Genomic DNA, 19,794 nt, shown 5'->3' with positions numbered 1-19,794 from the left:
CTTGACGGCATATATGCACGGGTACATATAAATTAACACTTTTCTGAAAACTGACATGTGTGCACAATATTATTTTTGAAACCGGAGAGGTTGAAACGTCCGTTTATGAAAATAGCCGCCCACGTGTAAACGTAGCCTAGACCTCTGGGCTGTGTTTGGACAGCTATTAGATATCTTAAAAAAGTTGCTGGGTAGCTATTAGTGTTATTATTAATATTTAGTAGGGCTGCAACGATTAATCGTGCAAATGCGCGTTTTCTCAATTAATAATTTGAATGAATTACGGTGAAATCCCGGCACATCCCAAAGCCAGAGGGCGCTCTCGTGCAGAAACTCCCTTTTGATAAGGGGATTTGAATGAGAGGTTTTAGTGGACCAATCACAGCGTTTGCAGTTGGCGTAGAATGGAAACGTTGTTACAAAAAAAAGTGATGGAAACTGTACAGACGTTGTACTCTGATTTAGTTTTAGGCTTATGTTCAAAACACTCACGTTTCAGCCACTGACCTAGTTTATTCCGGTTATATGTACAACTACGAACAGCACATGTTGTCCCTGAGCTCTGTAACGACATCTCTCATAAAGGTTTGTGCCTTTAAATAATAAAAAAATTATACAAAATACACAAAATCCCATTGATATACTACTTCCGCTGCCTCACCGGAAGTTTTGCCCACTTTCTTTTTTACAGTAACGCCCCCCAAAAACTTGTGGATACTTTCAGCTTAACACTTGCCACAAAGCCTCCCAAAATCTGAGATATAAAATCTATATTCACTTCTCTACAGAAACCAACTGGCTGAGCGCCATCTCACTCTATAAAGGTTCATTCACATGCTACATCCGTTTCTCAATCCGCAGGAACGGCTGCTTTACGCCAAAGTCGTCCTTTGTAGAGTAAGATGGTGCAAAATGCAGACAGATTAGCCCATTCCTTCCCATCTAGGGTTCAGTTACAGGATCTCCAATATGTTTTCCCTGAGATTAGTTTCAGTATCACGGCAATGCGTGGAGGATGTGTGCTGTGACAGAGCCTTACGGATTTCTAATCTTGTCTATGCATAAATCCAAGCCTTATCTGGAACCTGCCTTCCCCTGCCAAAACACTGAACCTTTACGATTAGAATCGGCCCTCTGCAAAACCGTTCGCGGCCGTGCTGATAGAGCGCTGCTGGGTTTTCAAAACAGGAGCTGTTCAATTTTGTCGCACTGAAAAGGTTTGGGTAATTTTAGAGGTGTCATCCTCAATTTCATAACGTTGTCAGTGATGCGTATTGCAAGAGCATTTTTCTTTTTCGAAGTGCCGGCCGGTTTGGAATAAAAATATATTTTCCAGAGCGTAACTTAACTATGTTTACACTGGGCTGGCTTGACTTAATAACATTTTAGAGAGATATTTTACACTTTTTAAGAGCACTGACTTTCAGAGAAATGGAGCACAGTGTGTCGGAATGCATACGGCAAAATTCCCAGCTACTGCCAGTGTCACCGATCAAGACGTCTTCGTTTTCCGAAGGCGCTTTGCTAATTAGACGTGACATAATAAGGACATGTTCACAAGTGGGAGAGCAGAAAAGATATGGAGATGACGCGAACCATTTTATCATCCGATTGATTGATGCGTTTTCAAACCTTCTTGTCAAGTAAAGTTTTCATGACAGTGAGCTCTCATCAAAAAAAATCAAGAAATCTAAATGGAAGACCTGACTATTTTTCAATCAAGACTGTGTGAGTTTCAATGACGCTTGAAATAGTATCATGCAAATTGTGCGTGTCTCATTTGAAACAAAACAAATCGTTTCCTCAGACCCATCATCGTGATATTCGCTTCCCCGTGCAACACGTGAGAATTCAGTCGGGAGATGTTTTACAGAATACGGCGGTTAACGCGAAATGACTGGAGACGGCAAACATGATGAAGATATGACTCTCGACACTTAATTCCCATTCATTGGCTTCTCAGTGTGAGTTCCAGACAATTTTGCATCAGAAAGAAACGCTATTTTCTCCCTGAAAGAAATCCCATTTTCAAAACACAGAAGTGCAAATGCAAATAAAAATGGCACTGCCAAAATGCCAAAAGATTACATGCTGTAATTTTTGCTTTTGCTCGTATATTCATAGTCTAAGTGAAACAGGCAGAGCTGGAAACGCATCAGTTAAGATCAGACCACAATAGCCTGATGATTGAAAGCCAATTAGAGACGTACAACATCTGCAAACATCTCAGCCGTTGCAAACGCAGCAGGACATTTTCTGACAAGGACCTACGGTGCTTGCCTCTGATCTAAGCTTGTGCAAAAAAAGCCTTCGCTAAAAGGCTCGAGGCATCTGGTGATAAATGCATACACAGCCACCTGTGGCTCTTAATGAGAGCACCTTCACCAGCAATTACTCACTGAATTTAGCCTTAGAAAAAAAACGGCACGAATTTTCAGTCTCTCGATTGTATTAACCTGCATATTATGACAGTCCTGCGACTGAAACCCCTGTGTAAATTAGGAGGAACAAAATGACCACATGGCTTTGACCCTCTTACCGACGGCACACATCATCGAATACAAGCAGCTTTTATCTTTTATATATTTATTTAGCCTTTACAGAGTTCGTCTCTAGTGTGTGTTTGCACTGCCTTCACTGTTCAGATCACATTGAGAAGTATAGCGTTTAGTTTTTACTGCCGCACAGACGCAGCGTGGTTTATTCTTAGCCCCCTTTGAGTTGAGTACCCTGACCAAGGGATGCTTAAGATCCCCTGCTGAGGTACAAAGTGATTTTTGATTTATTTTTTCCCAAAACACTAAATGCTGTAGCAACCACATTTGGCTAAATACCTGTTTGTCACGAGGCACTGCACAGTTTTCAGCATTTTTGTGGTTGCAGGGCACAACGTGAAAAGCTTTTATGATCTCATTTTGAAAATGTTGCTCATCCTTGAAATTAAATGCTTGAAAATTTACTTTTTACAAAAATACGTCAAGATTTAATATGGATATACCATGCATATATTTTTTTATTTCTTTTATATACTTTGTGATCAAAAGAGCAGGAATAAAGGTGCTTGGTCAGAGCCTGGCACCCACTGGCAATATTTGAAAAATGCAAGAAAAGTGGGCAGACACCAACGGAGATAGAGGGGACGAACTGAGCTCATACCAAGGGTGTGGTAAAGTCTAACAAGGGCATGGTGAACTTGAACCTGCTTACGTCACGTCGTACCGCTTACGTCACGTAGTACCGCGACATCCAATAGGAATATTCTACTGCAGTAGGCACCGTTCAACCTGAAGAGGGCAGCACACCATTTTTTACACCATATATTGTAGCATTAAAACACTTTTGTACCCAAATGTCAAAAAAGTTACTCAAATCAATGAACAGCACTAAAGCCCCATTTTTACAGATCATTAACTAAAAAGTTGATTTAGGGTTTATTAACTCTTTAACTCTTTAAAGAAATTTGAAAAGGTGGTTGAAACAAAAGCAGGTTTGTGAACACTGATAGTCATACACAGTCTCAGTTTAGTTTTTTTACTTTTACTTAATTTTTTGTGTGATTTATTGTTTTATTGTTGTTAAAAAAGCCTAACCAGGGACTGGGGCTGCAAATTAGCCTTTGGCTAGAAGCCTATAGACGGTTTCATCGGACGCACGTGCGCTGACGCGATACATGTCTGGATCCGAACTTTACTTCCGGTTTCGTTTTTTTTAATGGTCTGATTGGTTGCTAAACTGATCTCTTGAACAAATGCCTCGTTGAAAATAACAAATGTTTTGGTTTCCAATGTAATCTATGCGTTGTATTTTTGCTTGTTATATAAATAAACTACGTTTAAAGAACTTTGTTGTTATTTATTGTTAGCGGAGTTTACCGGAAGTTACGTGCGGACCACGACAGCCGCTTGTTTATGTTGTTACTGCTGAAACCGTCTATATGTAGAGCATCGGCTGCTTAAAATTGTAGCAATGTATACTGCATTGTCCCTGTTAAATAAACCAATAAATAAATAAATAAATAAAAGGTTCTTCACAGCAATGCCATAGACCCATTTTTGATTCCCCAAAGAACCATTTAGTTCACGGTTCTTTAGATGTTTTTGCTAACATTTTTACTTAGGGCAGATTTACTAAATGGGGCAAATTAGCATGAGAGCACAATTCCAAAAAAGTGCAGATGGGAGTGGTAATATCTGCAGGTTTTTTACTAAAAAGGCACAAATAAAATAACACAGGTGCCTTGTTAGTGAACTGAACTGAAATTATGAAATCTTTATGAAAATGAACTTGGCCGGGTTTCCCGATAACGATTGAACTTAGCTCTTAAGACACTTTCTACGAGCTACTTAACGAACATTCGTTGTTCATTTACGTGCGTTTCCCAAAGATGCACGTATAACGGTCGCTCGCAGCTGGGTTTTAAGTGCTACTTACGAGTCGCTATCCGTTTGTCAAGTGCTGAAATGTCACTAATAGAATGACTCGAATTTGTAGCAGAAGCTTGTTTAGGCTAATGATCTTCAGCTGATGTGCACTAATGTTTTTTATAATATTTTTCATTATTGTTTAATGACTAAATATTATAAAATTTAGTCATTAAACAATTATTTGTTTAAAATTATTTAAATGTTTTAATAATTTGTGCATAATGAAATATTCTTTTCCGTATGTGGTTAGGAGTCGCCCCACTGCGATATGCCTTCTGCATTTTATATTATAGTTTAGATTATTATTATTTGTTTTTATTATCTATGTTTATTTATTATTAGGGATTATTGCATTGTACCGTAGATATTTATTTGGTTTCCTTAATGAGATGCCATTTCACTTCAAAACAATTATTTTTACTGTAGATTAATTATAGAAGCAATTTATAGGAACCATTTATCAATTTGCTAGTACCAACTTTTACCAAAATTGACCAAATATGTTTTCCTTCTTTATTAATTTATGTTTAGTAATTTAAATGTCTCATTTTAATTTTAAATATATTATATTAAATTAAAGTAATTTAAACAAATAAACAAAGAAGAACCCAATAAATAAATGTGTGAATTCATTGGAGCTGAACGCACATCACGTCAGAGCAGCAGATTTCATTTATTACTTTCATAGTGTGCGAGGCAAGCTGACTGACCAGACGATAGCAGAAGCCACGTGCTTACTTGTTTTTGTTATAATTTACATATATAATGTGAAAAGTCTAATAGATGTCTACCAAAGCCCAAAAATAGACGATGCATATATGTTTAAAACAAATGAAAGCAAACACCTTGAACACCTGTTGACTTTGCTTACATGTTGTAATATCATACATCTTCAAGTTATTTTTGGCAAAAATGGCATGTAACCAAATTCAAGGTTATTTTAGGGTAGAAGTGGGTTACTCATAGCTGGACTAAATTGGGTCTATTATACTGCCCTACAAAGCCAAAACGCAGTAACTACGCATTTGGTCAAATTGAGTTAAGGGTTGGGCTTTGTGAGATCTGTTGTGTCTTGTGACAAAGTCTCCTGGTTCAATTTTGTCCCATTTCAGAGAAACGTGTGTGCCAAAATTGCAGTAACATGTTTGACTGGCTGGTTTAAAAACTTTTAAGGGCATTTTTCTCGGTTTCAGTGTTTGCGTAGTTACTGCACTTAGCCTTTGTAGGGCAGTATAGTTTGCCGTCATTTTAACGACTCGGTTTTTGCTTGCTGGGAAATGTCTGTACGTTTTTTTACAGTAAGAGTTCACAACATCTCTAACACTACTACAAATAAACTCTGAGTGCACATGCCACGTAGGCAATATAACATGAAAGAGTAAATATTCAAAAAAACTGAGCTGAACTGAAAATCTTGAATAACAGCCTGCTAGTTAGAAACTCAACATTGCTTTCTTTAATGCTATTTTTGTTGCCCGCTACGGATGCTGTGTTAGTAAAATGTGACTCTCTGTTCAATTTCTTCGTCTTTTTGTGACTGTGGGGCGTAAAGCAGCGTAGCTCGGGAACAAAAGCCTCTTCTTGGTACAAACAGCACTTTCTCCATCTAAAAACAGTCACTGAAAAGCCTCTGTTCCCGCGCTCCGATCTCCTGCCTTAAAAGGCTCATATCAATAATGTGAACGCGACTAATGGATCCCTCCTGCATTCACATCAAAACGCACCCAGGTGGAGTGGCTTAACCAGCAATGATGTGAAAGAACAATTTCTAGACTTTCAAAACACAATCTGCATGTTTTACTCAACTCGCCAGATCTCTTTAACATTGATGCAGTTGGTATTTTGTGAGTATCAGTGTACTATAAGTTTAAGTTAGAAACTCTTTCGATACCTGTTAAGTTTAAAGGAACACGCCGACTTTTGGGTACTTTAGCTTATTCACCGTATTCCCCAGAGTTAGATAAGACCATACATAAGTGGAACCATGTACATCAAGTGTTTTGTCAAAATAAGGGCCTGCTGCACACGCTTCAAAATAAAAGACACGCGTTTATGATAAGAGAGACGCTCATGTTCACAAAATACATGCAAGACACTCTCTTAGCAGTAAACTCTGATTACGCATGAGATTATGCGAGTATCTGGCAAACGCGAGCGTCTCTTTTATCATAAACCCTTTAGATGCATCTGCAGCAGGCACTTATTTTGACAAGACACATGATGCACATAGGTTCACTCGAAGCGCAGAACACATATTTTGAAAAAAGGGGCCACACAAATGTTGTGACGAACTTCACATTGAGCGCCCTCGAAAAAAGAAGTCATCGGCCGGCAATGCCATACATACCCTACTCTGTCTGACGCACCCACTGCTAGCCTAGCTTAGCACAAAGACTGGAAGAAAATGGCTCCAGCTAGCATACTGCCACCAATAAGTGACAAAAAATAACACCAAAATGTTCTTGTTTATATGTTGTGATTTGTATAGTTACAGCATGTACAAATAACAAGGTCAAATGAGACACAGCCATCTTTTAACCATATACATACTGGGAACTATATTCTCAAAAGGCGAAGCACTGTTACTTGGGCAGAATGAATAAGTCCCAAAAAAAATTGGAGTGTTCCTTTAAAGGAAAACACCATCGTTTTTCAATATTTTACTATGTTCTTACCTCAACTTAGACGAATTAATACATACCCATCTTTAGCATTTAGCCTAGCCCCATTTATTCCTATGGCTCCAAACAGGGATGAATTTAGAAGCCACCAAACACTTCCATGTTTTCCCTATTTAAAGACTTTTACATGAGTAGTTACACGAGTAAGTATGGTGGAACGAAATAAAACTTTTGTTTGGAGCCATAGGAATGAATGGGGCTAGGCTAAATGCTAACACATTCAAGAAACGCTGTACAAAAATTTAAAGTGCACACATTGAAAAAAGATAGGTATGTATTAATTTGTCTAATTTGAGGTAAGAACATAGTAAAATATTGAAAAAAGGTGGTGTTTTCCTTTAAGGGAGAGAAGTGGTGCGCAATTTGAAAATAATTTTACATTCAATTTTGCAACGGCAGGCATTATGTACAGGTCTGTGCAACATCCCTATAGATCACCCAGCCACCATTAGATTTGTTGTTTTTATAATAGCCATATATCATTATTTCTCAGTCTCTTTATAAGAATACAACCAGAAAATATAAAATAAATTCTGTATGCAGTATTTAGTGTAAGCTCCCCTAAGACCTTCAGGATCTTTTAAACTTAAATTAAATAAAATTTCTAATACTAATCTGATGGCTTAAATAAATATGGATGGTCAATAAAACTTTGCTAAAGCAATAAAACTGGCCTTAGACTTTTCTTTACATACCTTTGTGCTCATGCATTGCTGTGCTAAAAGTGTTGGCCTCAGATGATGTTGACCTCAGACATGGATCTCTTCAAATCCACCTGAAGGATACAAAAATGGAAAAGACTTTCTTCATATATTAAGCGCTAAACTAGCAACTGCATTGCAAGGATAAATAAAATAAAAGAATTACTATAATAACCTTTGTTTAGACACAGTTTTGGGTCATAACTGATTCAAATCCCGGTAATGTGGTTTAAGGTCAGCAAGGGAGTATTTAACACTGTGAACAGGCGTCGCACACACACCTCAGCCTGCTCTTCATCTCAATTAACTCCTCCCCTGTCCTCAGGGTTCTAGTTATGCCAACCAGGTGCAAACAGCATGTAATCCTGTTTGTCACTCCCTAATCAGGGTTTTCAAAACCCCATTTATCACCTGACATAGAGGAGGGCAGGCGAGTTTTGTGCCAGCCGCAGACAGAGGTGGGGAGGAGAGAACATGGGATTTAAGGTGTATGGAACCACACACACACACACACACACACACACACACACACACACACACACACACACACACACACACACACACACACACACACACACACACACATTACGAAAATTAACCATGGTTTTACTACAGTTAAAACCAACAAACCATGGTTAGTGTAGTAAAACCATGGTTTTGCTCATAGTAATAAATACACCAAAAAAACATGGTTACTACACTTTTACCACAATAAAACCATGGTTAATTTTCGTAAGGGACACACACGCTCTGGTGCTCTTCTCTTCAGTGGGTCTTGTCCCCTGAATTATTCGACTCTGTGATGAGATGCGTATGTCAGAATCCACACAGCAGTAAAGCAGCCCAGTCTTTGATCCCGTGTCTGGAGAAATCTATGGAGACACGCGCAAGTTTTAGCGCAACGACTGGAGCGTGATTTTGGGTTTACGCCGGTTCAGGGTAAGAAGAAGGATGGAGTGACCTGTTTCCCTGCAGCCTTGGGTTTGGTGTTAAACGTACATTAATAAATCAACATGCTTCAAAGAGGCCACTGACAAACTTCAAATGGAGATGTTTGGCACATTTTTTAATTGGTACACAAATACTGTGCATGTTTTCGCTTTAATTCAGTTTTTACCTTGAGAAGTTAAAAGATTAATCATGAGGTATATAAGCATCACCTTAATCATATCTGGGTCTGAAATGTTTTTAACTACATGAATAAAGAAAGTTATAAAACGGTAAGTTCCAATCCTTGATTCTGATTGGTCAATCGCTGTGCTTTATTCACATTAAACACGTCTATGACCGCTTCACCCAACGGATCTATTTATCACTGCGCCCTTAGCAACACCCTTAGCAACCACACAAATTGGTTTGTGGTTTTTATTTGAGCTTTCATGCATATTACACATTGGAACGTTGTTTACGGTTTTCTAGTGCAAGGAATGCTTTTATTGATTTAACTTTGTAAAAGTTGCACTAATACATTTTTTTTACTTTAATATTTTAAAAGCAATAAGGTACTCAAGGCAAGTGCTGTATCGTGAAAAAGTAACGGCTGAAGGGCGTTGTTATGCAGGGTTCACACCAGACACGGTAGAGGCAGTAAAGCACGAGTGATTTACATGTTAAGTCAATGCAAAGATGCGATTAGGCATTCTGCGGCGCGTTCCATGCGAATTAAGCGTTGCCGCGGGAAATGCGCACGTTGAAAAATCTGAACTTCGGCGGATTTCCACGCCGCATTAACCAATCAGGACCTTGCTTTAGTAGTGACGCGAATAGCGCGTTTTTGTCGCCTCTACTACGGTTGGTGTGAATGCACTATTAGGCACGACGCGAAGTGGATTACTTACTTAAAGGATTACTCCACTTTCTTAAAAAAAATCCAGAAAATTTACCCACACCCATGTCATCCAAAATGTTGATGTCTTTCTTTGTTCAGTCGAGAAGAAATTGCGTTTTTTTAGGAAAACATTCCATGATTTTTCTAAATTTACTAGACTTTATTGGACCTCAACAGTTTACAGTTTCAATGCAGTTTAAAATGCAGCTTCATAGGACTCGAAACGAGCACAAACGAGGCATAAGGGTCTTATCTAGCAAAACGATTGTCATTTTCGGCAAGAAAAGTAAAAATGATGTACTTTTAAACCACAACTTCTCGTCTTGCCAGAGTGACCTCATGCGCAGGGCCAAATGAAATCTGCAGCCTTTTTTAGCTTTTTCTATGGAATTTTTTTGATAAAATCTGTGGAATGATTTTAAATGTTTCAAAAAGATATTAGAGAATTTAAGACTGAAACCTTGACTGTTTAAAACTTTGGTATACCTTAACACCGGTAACCGACTCATGTCTATGTATATAAAATAACTTATACCACGGGTCTGTTGAATGCTGCATTCTGATTGGCTGAGAAATGTTCTATGGGTGTTGATTATTTTTCTGTAAACCGCACACCTATCTTTTCAAATGTCTTAAAAATAGGCACTAGAGCCATGTTTGTGGTAACCGTGGTATAAGCGGAATAATTGACTCCGGTCCTTTGAATTATTTGAAAATAATGCACACCTGCGGTGTAACGGCACTCCGCTTCGCGTCGTGCTGCATTACCACCTTGGTGTGCATTATTTTCTTATAATTCAATGGCCCGTCGTCAATTATTCCTTACATATATTATTGTTTATAGTGTTATATATTGTAGCAGAATAAAAAAGCTTGTGTTAATATGTTCTCATTGTGAATTTAGCACATATGAAGATAATTTCATAATTTTTATAATGCAATTTAAACTTTATATTAAACAACAAGTGCATTCGTCTTGTAAACGGAATTGAAGTGATAATGTGCTTAGTGTCACGTCAAATACGACAGAGTCAAGTGAGATCTGCTTAACTCAGCAATAAGTTTTATTTCATTTCAAATATCAAATGGTTCATGCTCTTAAAGCAAACAGCATGTGCAGGGTTTATGTACTCCTTGTCAATGACAGCTCACAAACATGGGGAACAGGCTGTGTTTGTGGGCTTGTTGTCAATGACAGATACTGGTCACAAAAACGCTCAAGCACATGATATGCGTGCTTGTCAATGACGGGAATTAAATCCGCGGAAATCTGCGGTCTGGATTCCGTTTTGGCCTGGTAAGGCGTCATCACGTGAAAGTTTTCCTCAAAAACTTAATTTCTTCTCGACTGAACAAAGAAAGACATCAACATTTTGAATGACATTGGGGTGAGTAAATTATCAGGATTTTTTTAAGAAAGTGGAGTAATCCTTTAAGTTTAAAAACAATAAAAAACAATATATTTATATTTGTTTCATCTGCCTCAGAGAATGATGCCTCATAAACATTTATGCATTTGGCAGATGCTTTAATCCAAAACGACATAAGGGTGAAATATGGTTCGTTTTTTATGCGTATGTGAGGGTCCATCGGGTTTTTGAAACCCCACGTACATTGTATGCGTAGGCTGTGCATGTGCATACAGAAAAATGTAGTATGTAGTCCAGGAGATCTGTTGCATTTTGTCCCAATGCACATGGAGACAAATTGTGCTTTGAAAGGCTGTGCATTCGACAATGCACGCATGTTCTTGTACATGTAAAAAAGCAATATACTCCAGGATTCACAGTGAATTCAAATGAAACACTATTTAGTCCGTTTCTATGTTCTCTGAGAATCAAACCCATGACCCTTTGAGCTGCTAACATGATTGCAATTAAACGTGCAAATAAAGTTGAACTTAATTATGATTAATTATTTGCATTCACATTATTTAATTGACAGACCTGGACTCATAAAAGTGTCTAATAGATCAACTCAACTACTGTGTTTTTTGCGTCTCTCTCTCTCTCTATTTTATTCAATTATCTTTTAATTACCATGAGTTTGTGGTTGGACATACCTGTACAGGCTGAAGACATCTCTAAATATGAGACATTATTAAATCATCTATTTTCAGATCGGTTCAAATCCTCTCCCATCTGCAAACCTCAAGCGATTTAATGGTGCAAGTTTTCCTACATTGGAGGTCCCTAAACTTTTGCCCAAAGAAGATGACATTGCACGAAGAGGTGCATTGGAGCCATATACCTATTTGGAGCATTCAAGGTATTCGGTATTGTTCTATTGTTGGCTTTAATTGGCTCGGTCTCCCACGGCTGGTAGATGTTTTACTGCTCGCTTTCAGGAGCACCATCCTCCATGCGAGAGACAGACACCCACATTGCAGGTAATGGAGAAGTAACAAGCCTCTTTCTCATCTGAAGAGAATGTTCCTCTGTGTCTAAACCCTAAAGAGCGGAGGCAGAGACAACAAGCTTTTGTAGCGGGATCATGCTGCTGTGTTTTTCGTCTTCTCAGTTTGAACGCAGGCGGATTTTGTTTGAAACTTCCTAAAGCCGCCTGCAATTTACCTGGAACCGTCTGTTATAAATAGATTGTGGTTTTCCTTCCAATTTTCCCATTTGTCACACTGTTTATTAACTCACAGAGACAACAATCGTTTTCAAAGTTAACAGATATTTTTTAAATGATCAAAAATGCAAAAACTGTCCTTTATATGACTTTAACTTCATTAGGGGCAGTTTCCCAGACAGGGATTATACTAGTCCTAGACTAAAATAAATGTAAGAGCTGTCCAAACTGAAAACAACTTGAACTGACATATCTTAAAATAAATAAGTAACCTTTGTTTTGACTCAAAATGCACAAAAGTTAATGTGCGTGTTTTTAGTAAGGCATGTTTGTTAAAGGGGACATTTCACAAGACTTTTTTAAAGGAACAGTATGAAAGACATTTATATCAATTAATTATACAACAGTTCTTTCTGGTTCTCGAATCTGATTGGCTAAGAGCTATGCGATATTGTGCTGATAACGGCACTGTAACCGCTTCACCTTTCGTATCATTCCGCCACCTAGTGAATGGAGGTCCTAAGCAGGCTCATCTCTGAATGGAAAAACACCGACGCCCTGTTTTTAAACACTCTCCGTGTGTTTCATTAGTTTACTAGCTCATAAATCAGTCTGTGAATCCCCAATCGGAAGTTATTATTCCGTCAAAGATCAGCGCTCTTGGATGTTACGTTACAGTTAATGGGAGAAATGGCTTGTCACATCGTGTGGACGATTAACACTTGGAAAGAAGAATATAAACACTTGTTTTTTTCTGGAGCTATATCTCTTATCAGAACGCGAAAACACCGTGGAACTGCAGGTAAGCACCGCAGCTTTTAAATGTGGACATTGATCATTTACTTTATCGTGACGTGACTATTAAAACATGTTATGAGATATCGCCACTGGTATATTTATAAGCAGCATGCAAAAACATCTCTCTGACACTTATAAAAAACAGTTTTATATAGTACTGACAAGAACGAAGTCTAATAATAACAGAGTGCTCGTATCGCGTTAAGAATAAATTAGAAAGCAATAGTAACGTTATACAAGTATAGTTGTATTAACTTTTACCTCGCGCCAAAACAATAACAACACAAAAGACACTAAACAGAATAAAAAAACAAGTAATAGTTTGATCATGACACCAAATACTGCTGATTTGATCTCATTTTGACGATCATAAACAAACAAGGCCAACATGAGAGCCAGGGTATCTCTGTCAGAAATGTAGCCCAGAGAGGGCGGTGGTCAGCGTGGCGAGTGAACACTGACGTCCGCTCATGCTTTGGTTCTCATTCGTACCGAATCTCACTAAGCAAACGTTCTAACAGGCGCTATCTTTACTAATCGACTGCAGATTTAAATATAATACATATACATTCTCGACTGAACTAATCTTAAAACTACACTTTGTGACCAAGAAACGGTAATATAAAGTAACGGCTTTTCCGTCCATTGAGTTGTTATGAGCTTCAAAGCAGCCGAAAGTTTTACCTGTCATTCTGGCCGCCCTCAAATCCGTGGCAGAAACACTGATCGCCATAATGGTGGTTTGTTGAAATTGAAACTCGTGTGGTTGGTAAGTGCAGATTTTCACATAGCTTCTTTAGGTTAAAATATCATAAAAAATTCAAATCCATAATTTGATTTTCAAAGATTTATTATAAAAATTGATTATTTTTTCCACAATTTTTTTTCCAAATGCTATAAATCTATTGAATCAATATATAAATGTGCATTCATCTTTGCCATGTTATATTCATTTAGTTGACTAGTGGTATACACTGATTAAAAAATAATAAACTTTAATGGATCAAAACACTTTGTCATATTAAGAAGACTGTCATTGCTGCTGTTATACTTGGGACGTCGTCACTGAACCTTTTTTAAAGCGATCAGCTGTAAAATGTTTTGCTTCTGCTCGATTTTCGTTGTTTTCGAGTAAAATAATGTAAAGTTTTTTATAAGATCCCCTGGGATCAACGTGTTAGCATGACAGAAGCTTGATGCTGTTGTGCAAGAACAAACAACAGCCGGCATTTTTCCATCTCCAGAGTGCATCTCACATAAATTATTTGATTTTGATGGCTTACGTTTCTTTTCCGTCACAGAAAACCACCACAGGTTTATCAATGTCATCAAATGTATTATTTTGTTTTTGTTTGTTTGTTGATCACAAAGTACAAGTAGATGAGAAAAACTAGCATTTTGTGTGTATTCAAAGCGCCACCATTGTTGTTTACATTGCATGGAATGGTGCGCTGTGATTTGTTGAGTGGATTTATTGCATTCTGCAGAGAAGGGGAAGTGCCGTTTATCGCTTTTTGGGGAAAAAGGGAGAAAAGATGACAGAATAACACAACGGATATTGGATTTTGCGTAAATTTAAGAATGTATTTTTTAATACTGACCTGATACAATACTGATTTTGGCGGTAACTAATTTTTTTTAAATGCCGTTTTTCGCGCATTGGAATCAAACTCTTCATATACAACCTTATTGTTGAGTTTTACCAAGGGTTTTTTCTTTCTTTCAGACTGTTTTAAACACAGATGAATTTTAGGATATAGCTTGTTTTTGGTAATTTTTGCCCCTAATTCAACTCTTGTGTACGTCATTTGGCTTAACCATCATTTTTTTGTGATCAATCTCTCATTCATTTGCACCACAAGCCAACAGGCTTTCATAATATGCATTATTTTTCTGTAAATAATGCATATTATGTTTAAGGTTGAATTTCAAACAGACAATGAAAAGAACTGCACAGAGAAGGGATGAAGGGGTCGCTGAGGAACACAAAACACCACAAGGCTTCAAACAGTGTTTTCTTTTAGCCTTGCAGGTTTTTCTGTGGCCTGCGAGGCTTGGGTATATATCTGAAAAGGGGGATATGGTTTTATTCTTCCTATCGACTCGCCCCGGTCCCCGCAGTCTTTCTCCGCCTTTAATTATTAATTTCATGGAATTTGTTATTGTATTCATTCGGAGGTTTCAAGCTTCTCTTCAGCTCCATGGAAATTGAATCTCTTCTCGGCTGAAGCTGAGGCAGCTGCTTTAGATCCTAATGGATTGAGTGAGTATTGAATACTTCAGTGCCTCCTCGGGGTAGGCGCAGCTTAGCGTAGGAATTAGCTGAGCGTCTTGAAAGCCGAGAGGAGCGCGGAGTCGGAATTGAAGAGGCGCTTCGTCTCTGCCGCCCTACGGAAAGGCTCAGATGTGATGGAAAGGGAGACGGCAGGCGATTCTATGACACTGGAAAACGCTACATAATGCCCGGCTGTCACTCAGTTAGAATTTATGACCAAGTGTGTCATTCAGCAAAAATAGTCTACGAGTTCAAAAAAGGTGCCCAGAACACTCCGCCCATCTGTATATAGATAGTCCCGCCCCAAACTCACGTTGTTGGTGGAGCCAAATACAGCAAAGCTATGATTTCAATTTATCACAGCAGATAAATGGTCCCAAGCTGTTACTGGGGCAGTACCCTTTAAAAGGGTCATAATATGTACCATTCAGGCACAGATATGTATACATTTGGAATCAATAAGTACCTTTGAGGTCCAAAGGGTCCAAAGAAATGTAGCTGATCCCAAATTACCTGAATCACTTTTTACCCCAAACCTGATGTGCATAAATCTTTCTTTTTTATAAAGAAAGACCCGACCCAAGGCAAACCCGAGAAAATTAGACCTGAGTCCGAACCTTAAAACCAATTTGGCCCGCTGCTCCATTTATTTATTGTTTTCTGATGACGACATCAAGGTAACCGCTAAAATGTGCATAAAAAATTTATTGACAGGTCTGGCTCATTGAAAAATAACCTACTCCAAGCCACACGATGTCGCAAGCGCTCTTGGCAAACAGAGGAGAAATTCGAAAAGGACGTGATGCACACCCACCTAATAGTTTGGGTCTTCTCTGGTCCGTTTGGCAAAAATACATTCATTTAAAATTTTCCAAGACCCGATGGGAACATAATATTATGTCCGAGGCACACGTAAAACTTTTAGACCAAACCCGCTCAGGTCACGGGTAGGACCTTTTCAGATTTAAGTGGGCCAGTGAAGACCTCTACTTTGAGGTACTAATCCACTCTTTAGGTGCAAAGCTGTACTTTTTGAAAGAGTGCACTGCAAAAATTATTTTCAAGAAAAAAATCTTAGTATTTTTGTCTTGTTTTCAGTAAAAATATGAAAAAAAATTCTTAAATTAAGATGCTTTTTCTTTATGAGCAAAACGACCCAAGAAAATAAGTCAAATTTTTCAAATTAAATGATTTTGTGCATAAAAAGCTAAAATATTTTTGGTCTAAAAACTAGACTTATTTTCTAAATTAAGCATCTTAAATTAAGAATTTTAAGATAATTTTACTGAAAACAAGACAAAAATACTACGATTTTTTTTTTAAATCTTACTTAGTATTTTTGTCTTGTTTTCAGCAAAAACATAAAAAAAATTTAAACTAAGATATATTTTCTTGATAAGCAAAATGCCCTAGGAAAATAAGTATTTTTTTCAGGTTTTTAGCCAAAAAAATATAAAATTTAAGTGAACTAGTGCTCAAAATAAGCAAAATTAAATATGCCAATGGAATAAGACATTTTTTCTTGAAATAAGTGTTTATGAAAAAAGTAAACGTATTTCAAGAAAATGTTTCTTATTCCATTGGCAGATTTTTTTTGCTTGTTTTAAGCACAAAATCACTTAAACTTGATATTTTTTGTCTAAAAACTAGACTTATTTTCCTTGGTCATTTTGCTCATTAAGAAAATACATGTTAATTTAAGGATTATTTTTTATATTTTTACTGAAAACAAGACAAAAAATACTAAGTAAAAAATTCTTAAATTAAGATGTTTTTTCTTGATGAGCAAAACAACCCAAGAAAATAAGTCTAGTTTTTAGACCAAAAAATATCACATTTAAGTGATTTTGTGCATAAAACAAGCAAAATAATCTGCCAATGGGGTAAGCGAATTTTTCTTGTTTTTTTCTTGAATTTAGTGTTTAAGAAAAATGTTCAAGATTTTTTGCTTACCCCATTGGCAGATTTTTTTTTGCTGTTTTATGCACAAAATCACTTGAATTTGATATTTTAAAAACTAGACTTATTTTCTTGGGTTGTTTTGTATCTTAATTTAAGAATTTTTAGATATTTTTTTACTGAAAACAAGACAAAAATACTAAGAATTTTTTTCTTGAAAATAATTTTTTGCAGTGCAGTGACAGATAGGGAGTATTTATCGACCATTTTTCTGATAGTGCAGATTGAGACACTTTGGTTAGTATTGATATGATCTGACCTAACCTTAAATAATAAATTAAATTGTAAGTCACTATAAGCTTCTGTCAAATCTGTATTGGTACATTTGAAAAGTTGAAAATAAATTATGTGGTGTTAACATTTGCCCAGTAATCTTAACTGAAATCTAGACAAATGGGTTACCACTTACATGTTTGTTTTTTAAACATGATTATTTGTCACAAAGTGCAGGGATTAACATTTACGAGTACAGGGATTTTACCACGGTTATTTTAACGGTGATGTCTGTGCACGACACAAAGAGGAAACCCCCTTAACTGTGGTAATGCACAGCCTCTAGTGGCTTATTGATTTTGTGAAACGGTGGCAACAGCAATATGATAAAACACACTGATGTTCAATAAAAACATTTATTATTAACTGGGGTGTCATGTGCTTATTATTTTCGAGGGGCTTTAGTGGCAGTCCGACACTCGGTGGCCTAGGCAAGAAAAGACACAAATAAAAACCCACTTAATATATGAGATAATGTCACATGACTTAAAGCAACACTATGTAGTTTCCAGGTAAAAATGACTTACAGCTCCCCCATGTGGTTGAAAAGCGCAACAGTGCCTGATATCAGACACTCTTCTGCAGGCAGGGGGAGGGGCGGGGCTGTGGTTCCTACCCTCCACCACCACTTTCAGAGTGTGCTTGTAGCAGCTAGGAGGCTGCTCAGGTTGCAGCAACAGTACAATTTGTCCAGTTAAAAGTTGTTCTATCACTGAAATAATTTTAGAGACATTATGTAAAGGTTAAAAAACTACATGGTTGCTTTGAACTAGCGAATGATCCGCAGAGAGAGCAACAAAAAACTGCACTGACCAAATTTACGTGACTTGCGTTTTAGATCATCCTTGTGTCTAATTAAATAAATGACTAAATTATTCAAGCTCGATCCATTCAAAGTGGCATCTAAATGTGCATTAAATTTCTAATTATTATTAATAATCACAATGAGCAACTCATCCGCCAAGTAATTTCATTCATTAGTTGAACTGCGAGCTTGTAAGGGTGCTTTAAAGCATTTTGCTGCAGAATTCAAAAGATGTGTGGCTATAAAAGTGCAGATAACTGGTTATCAGTTACTGCAATTCAAGGTTTTTAAAGTATCCTAATGAATTGCTTTGGGTCTTTTCCCGAAGTGATTTTATCACCGTCAATCATAATTTTCTGATCTGTGAGGTTAATCTCTGGCGTTCAACGCTGCAGATGACTTTAGACACTGATTCACTGTGAGTCATTCACAGTGGGAAGTTTTCTAATGAGAGCAGAGGAGGGGCCTGGGGTTCAGCAATGAGAACAGATGCAAACCACAGAACCTGGCAAAACTGCCATGCCTGAGAAAAAAAGTGAGAAGGAGAAAGGTGTAAGACTGAACAGATGGACTTGTTTATCACTGTCTCAATGGAAAAGTTTACCAATCTTGGATGGTAAGTCAGTAGTTGAGCTAAGTTGTACAGTATTATAAAGCAGGGCAGGCTGCGTAGGCAAAATCCGCTAAGCACGTCTGGCATGATTTCTTGTTATTTAGTATTTTTTAGGGTGCTTTCGTCACTTTTTAAGCTGGTCTAGCTGGACTTAGCTGGTCAGGCTGGAAGACCAGCTGGTCCACCAGCACCAGCTTATGCTGGTCTTAGCTGGATTTTTCAGTAGGGATGTGCATTGTTTATCTCCATATCTTGCTAGCTTGGCTCTTCACGTCAGGCTGGTTGTTGTGGAAATGTGGGGGGTGGTGACCAACCCCACGTTTCCACATGGTGTATGGTGCGGGGTTTCGAGTACAGTAAAAACAACATATGTGAACGCGAACCGCACTAACTGAAAAATTATACAATGTAATTTGGTGCGCTCTGATGCCGCACCATGATGCATGTGTGAAAACACCCTTATGCTACGTACACACCAAATGCGGGGCATCGCGTTTCTCAATCTACATTACTCACAAGATTTAACGTTGTTTCATGCAAATTTTTTGCTCGAGTTCAATATTTTCAACTTGGGTGAAGATGCGTTTTAGGCGAATACCGCGTGATTTCGTGGCAATTGCGCCGCCCATATCGCGTCATTCACATCGCCCCACGCGATGATGCGTCTGATCGCGTCTTTGCATTGACTTTGTTTGTAAGCTATTCATGCGAATCGTTGAACTCGCATCTGGTGTGAACCCACAGTTAGACACTTAATGGATTCTGCCTAAAAAAAACTGTATAAATAGCCTGAGCATGGGATAAAAAGCATTTAACGTGAAACAATATTGGATAAATGTATAGTACTGTTTTTGTGTCTGTTT

At 37.7% G+C, this 19,794-nt stretch overlaps 1 protein-coding gene across 4 annotated transcripts in view; it reads right to left on the bottom strand.

Annotated features, from left to right (window-relative positions):
* kirrel3a (kirre like nephrin family adhesion molecule 3a) overlaps positions 1-19,794 on the bottom strand; it is a 258,127-nt gene that overhangs the window by 211,998 nt on the left and 26,335 nt on the right. For 3 of the 4 annotated variants that reach the window (XM_073874487.1, XM_073874485.1, XM_073874486.1), the window contains one exon: positions 7,801-7,880. The exons of the other annotated variant lie outside the window; for it this stretch is intronic. The gene's annotated coding sequence lies outside the window, so the exon portion shown is untranslated. The remainder of the gene's footprint in view (positions 1-7,800; positions 7,881-19,794) is intronic. 4 annotated transcript variants of the gene reach the window in all.

The sequence above is a fragment of the Misgurnus anguillicaudatus genome, chromosome 12, assembly GCF_027580225.2.
Source record: "Misgurnus anguillicaudatus chromosome 12, ASM2758022v2, whole genome shotgun sequence".
Classification (NCBI taxonomy): Eukaryota; Metazoa; Chordata; class Actinopteri; order Cypriniformes; family Cobitidae; genus Misgurnus; species Misgurnus anguillicaudatus.
This window is presented reverse-complemented; position numbering and strand designations above follow the sequence as displayed.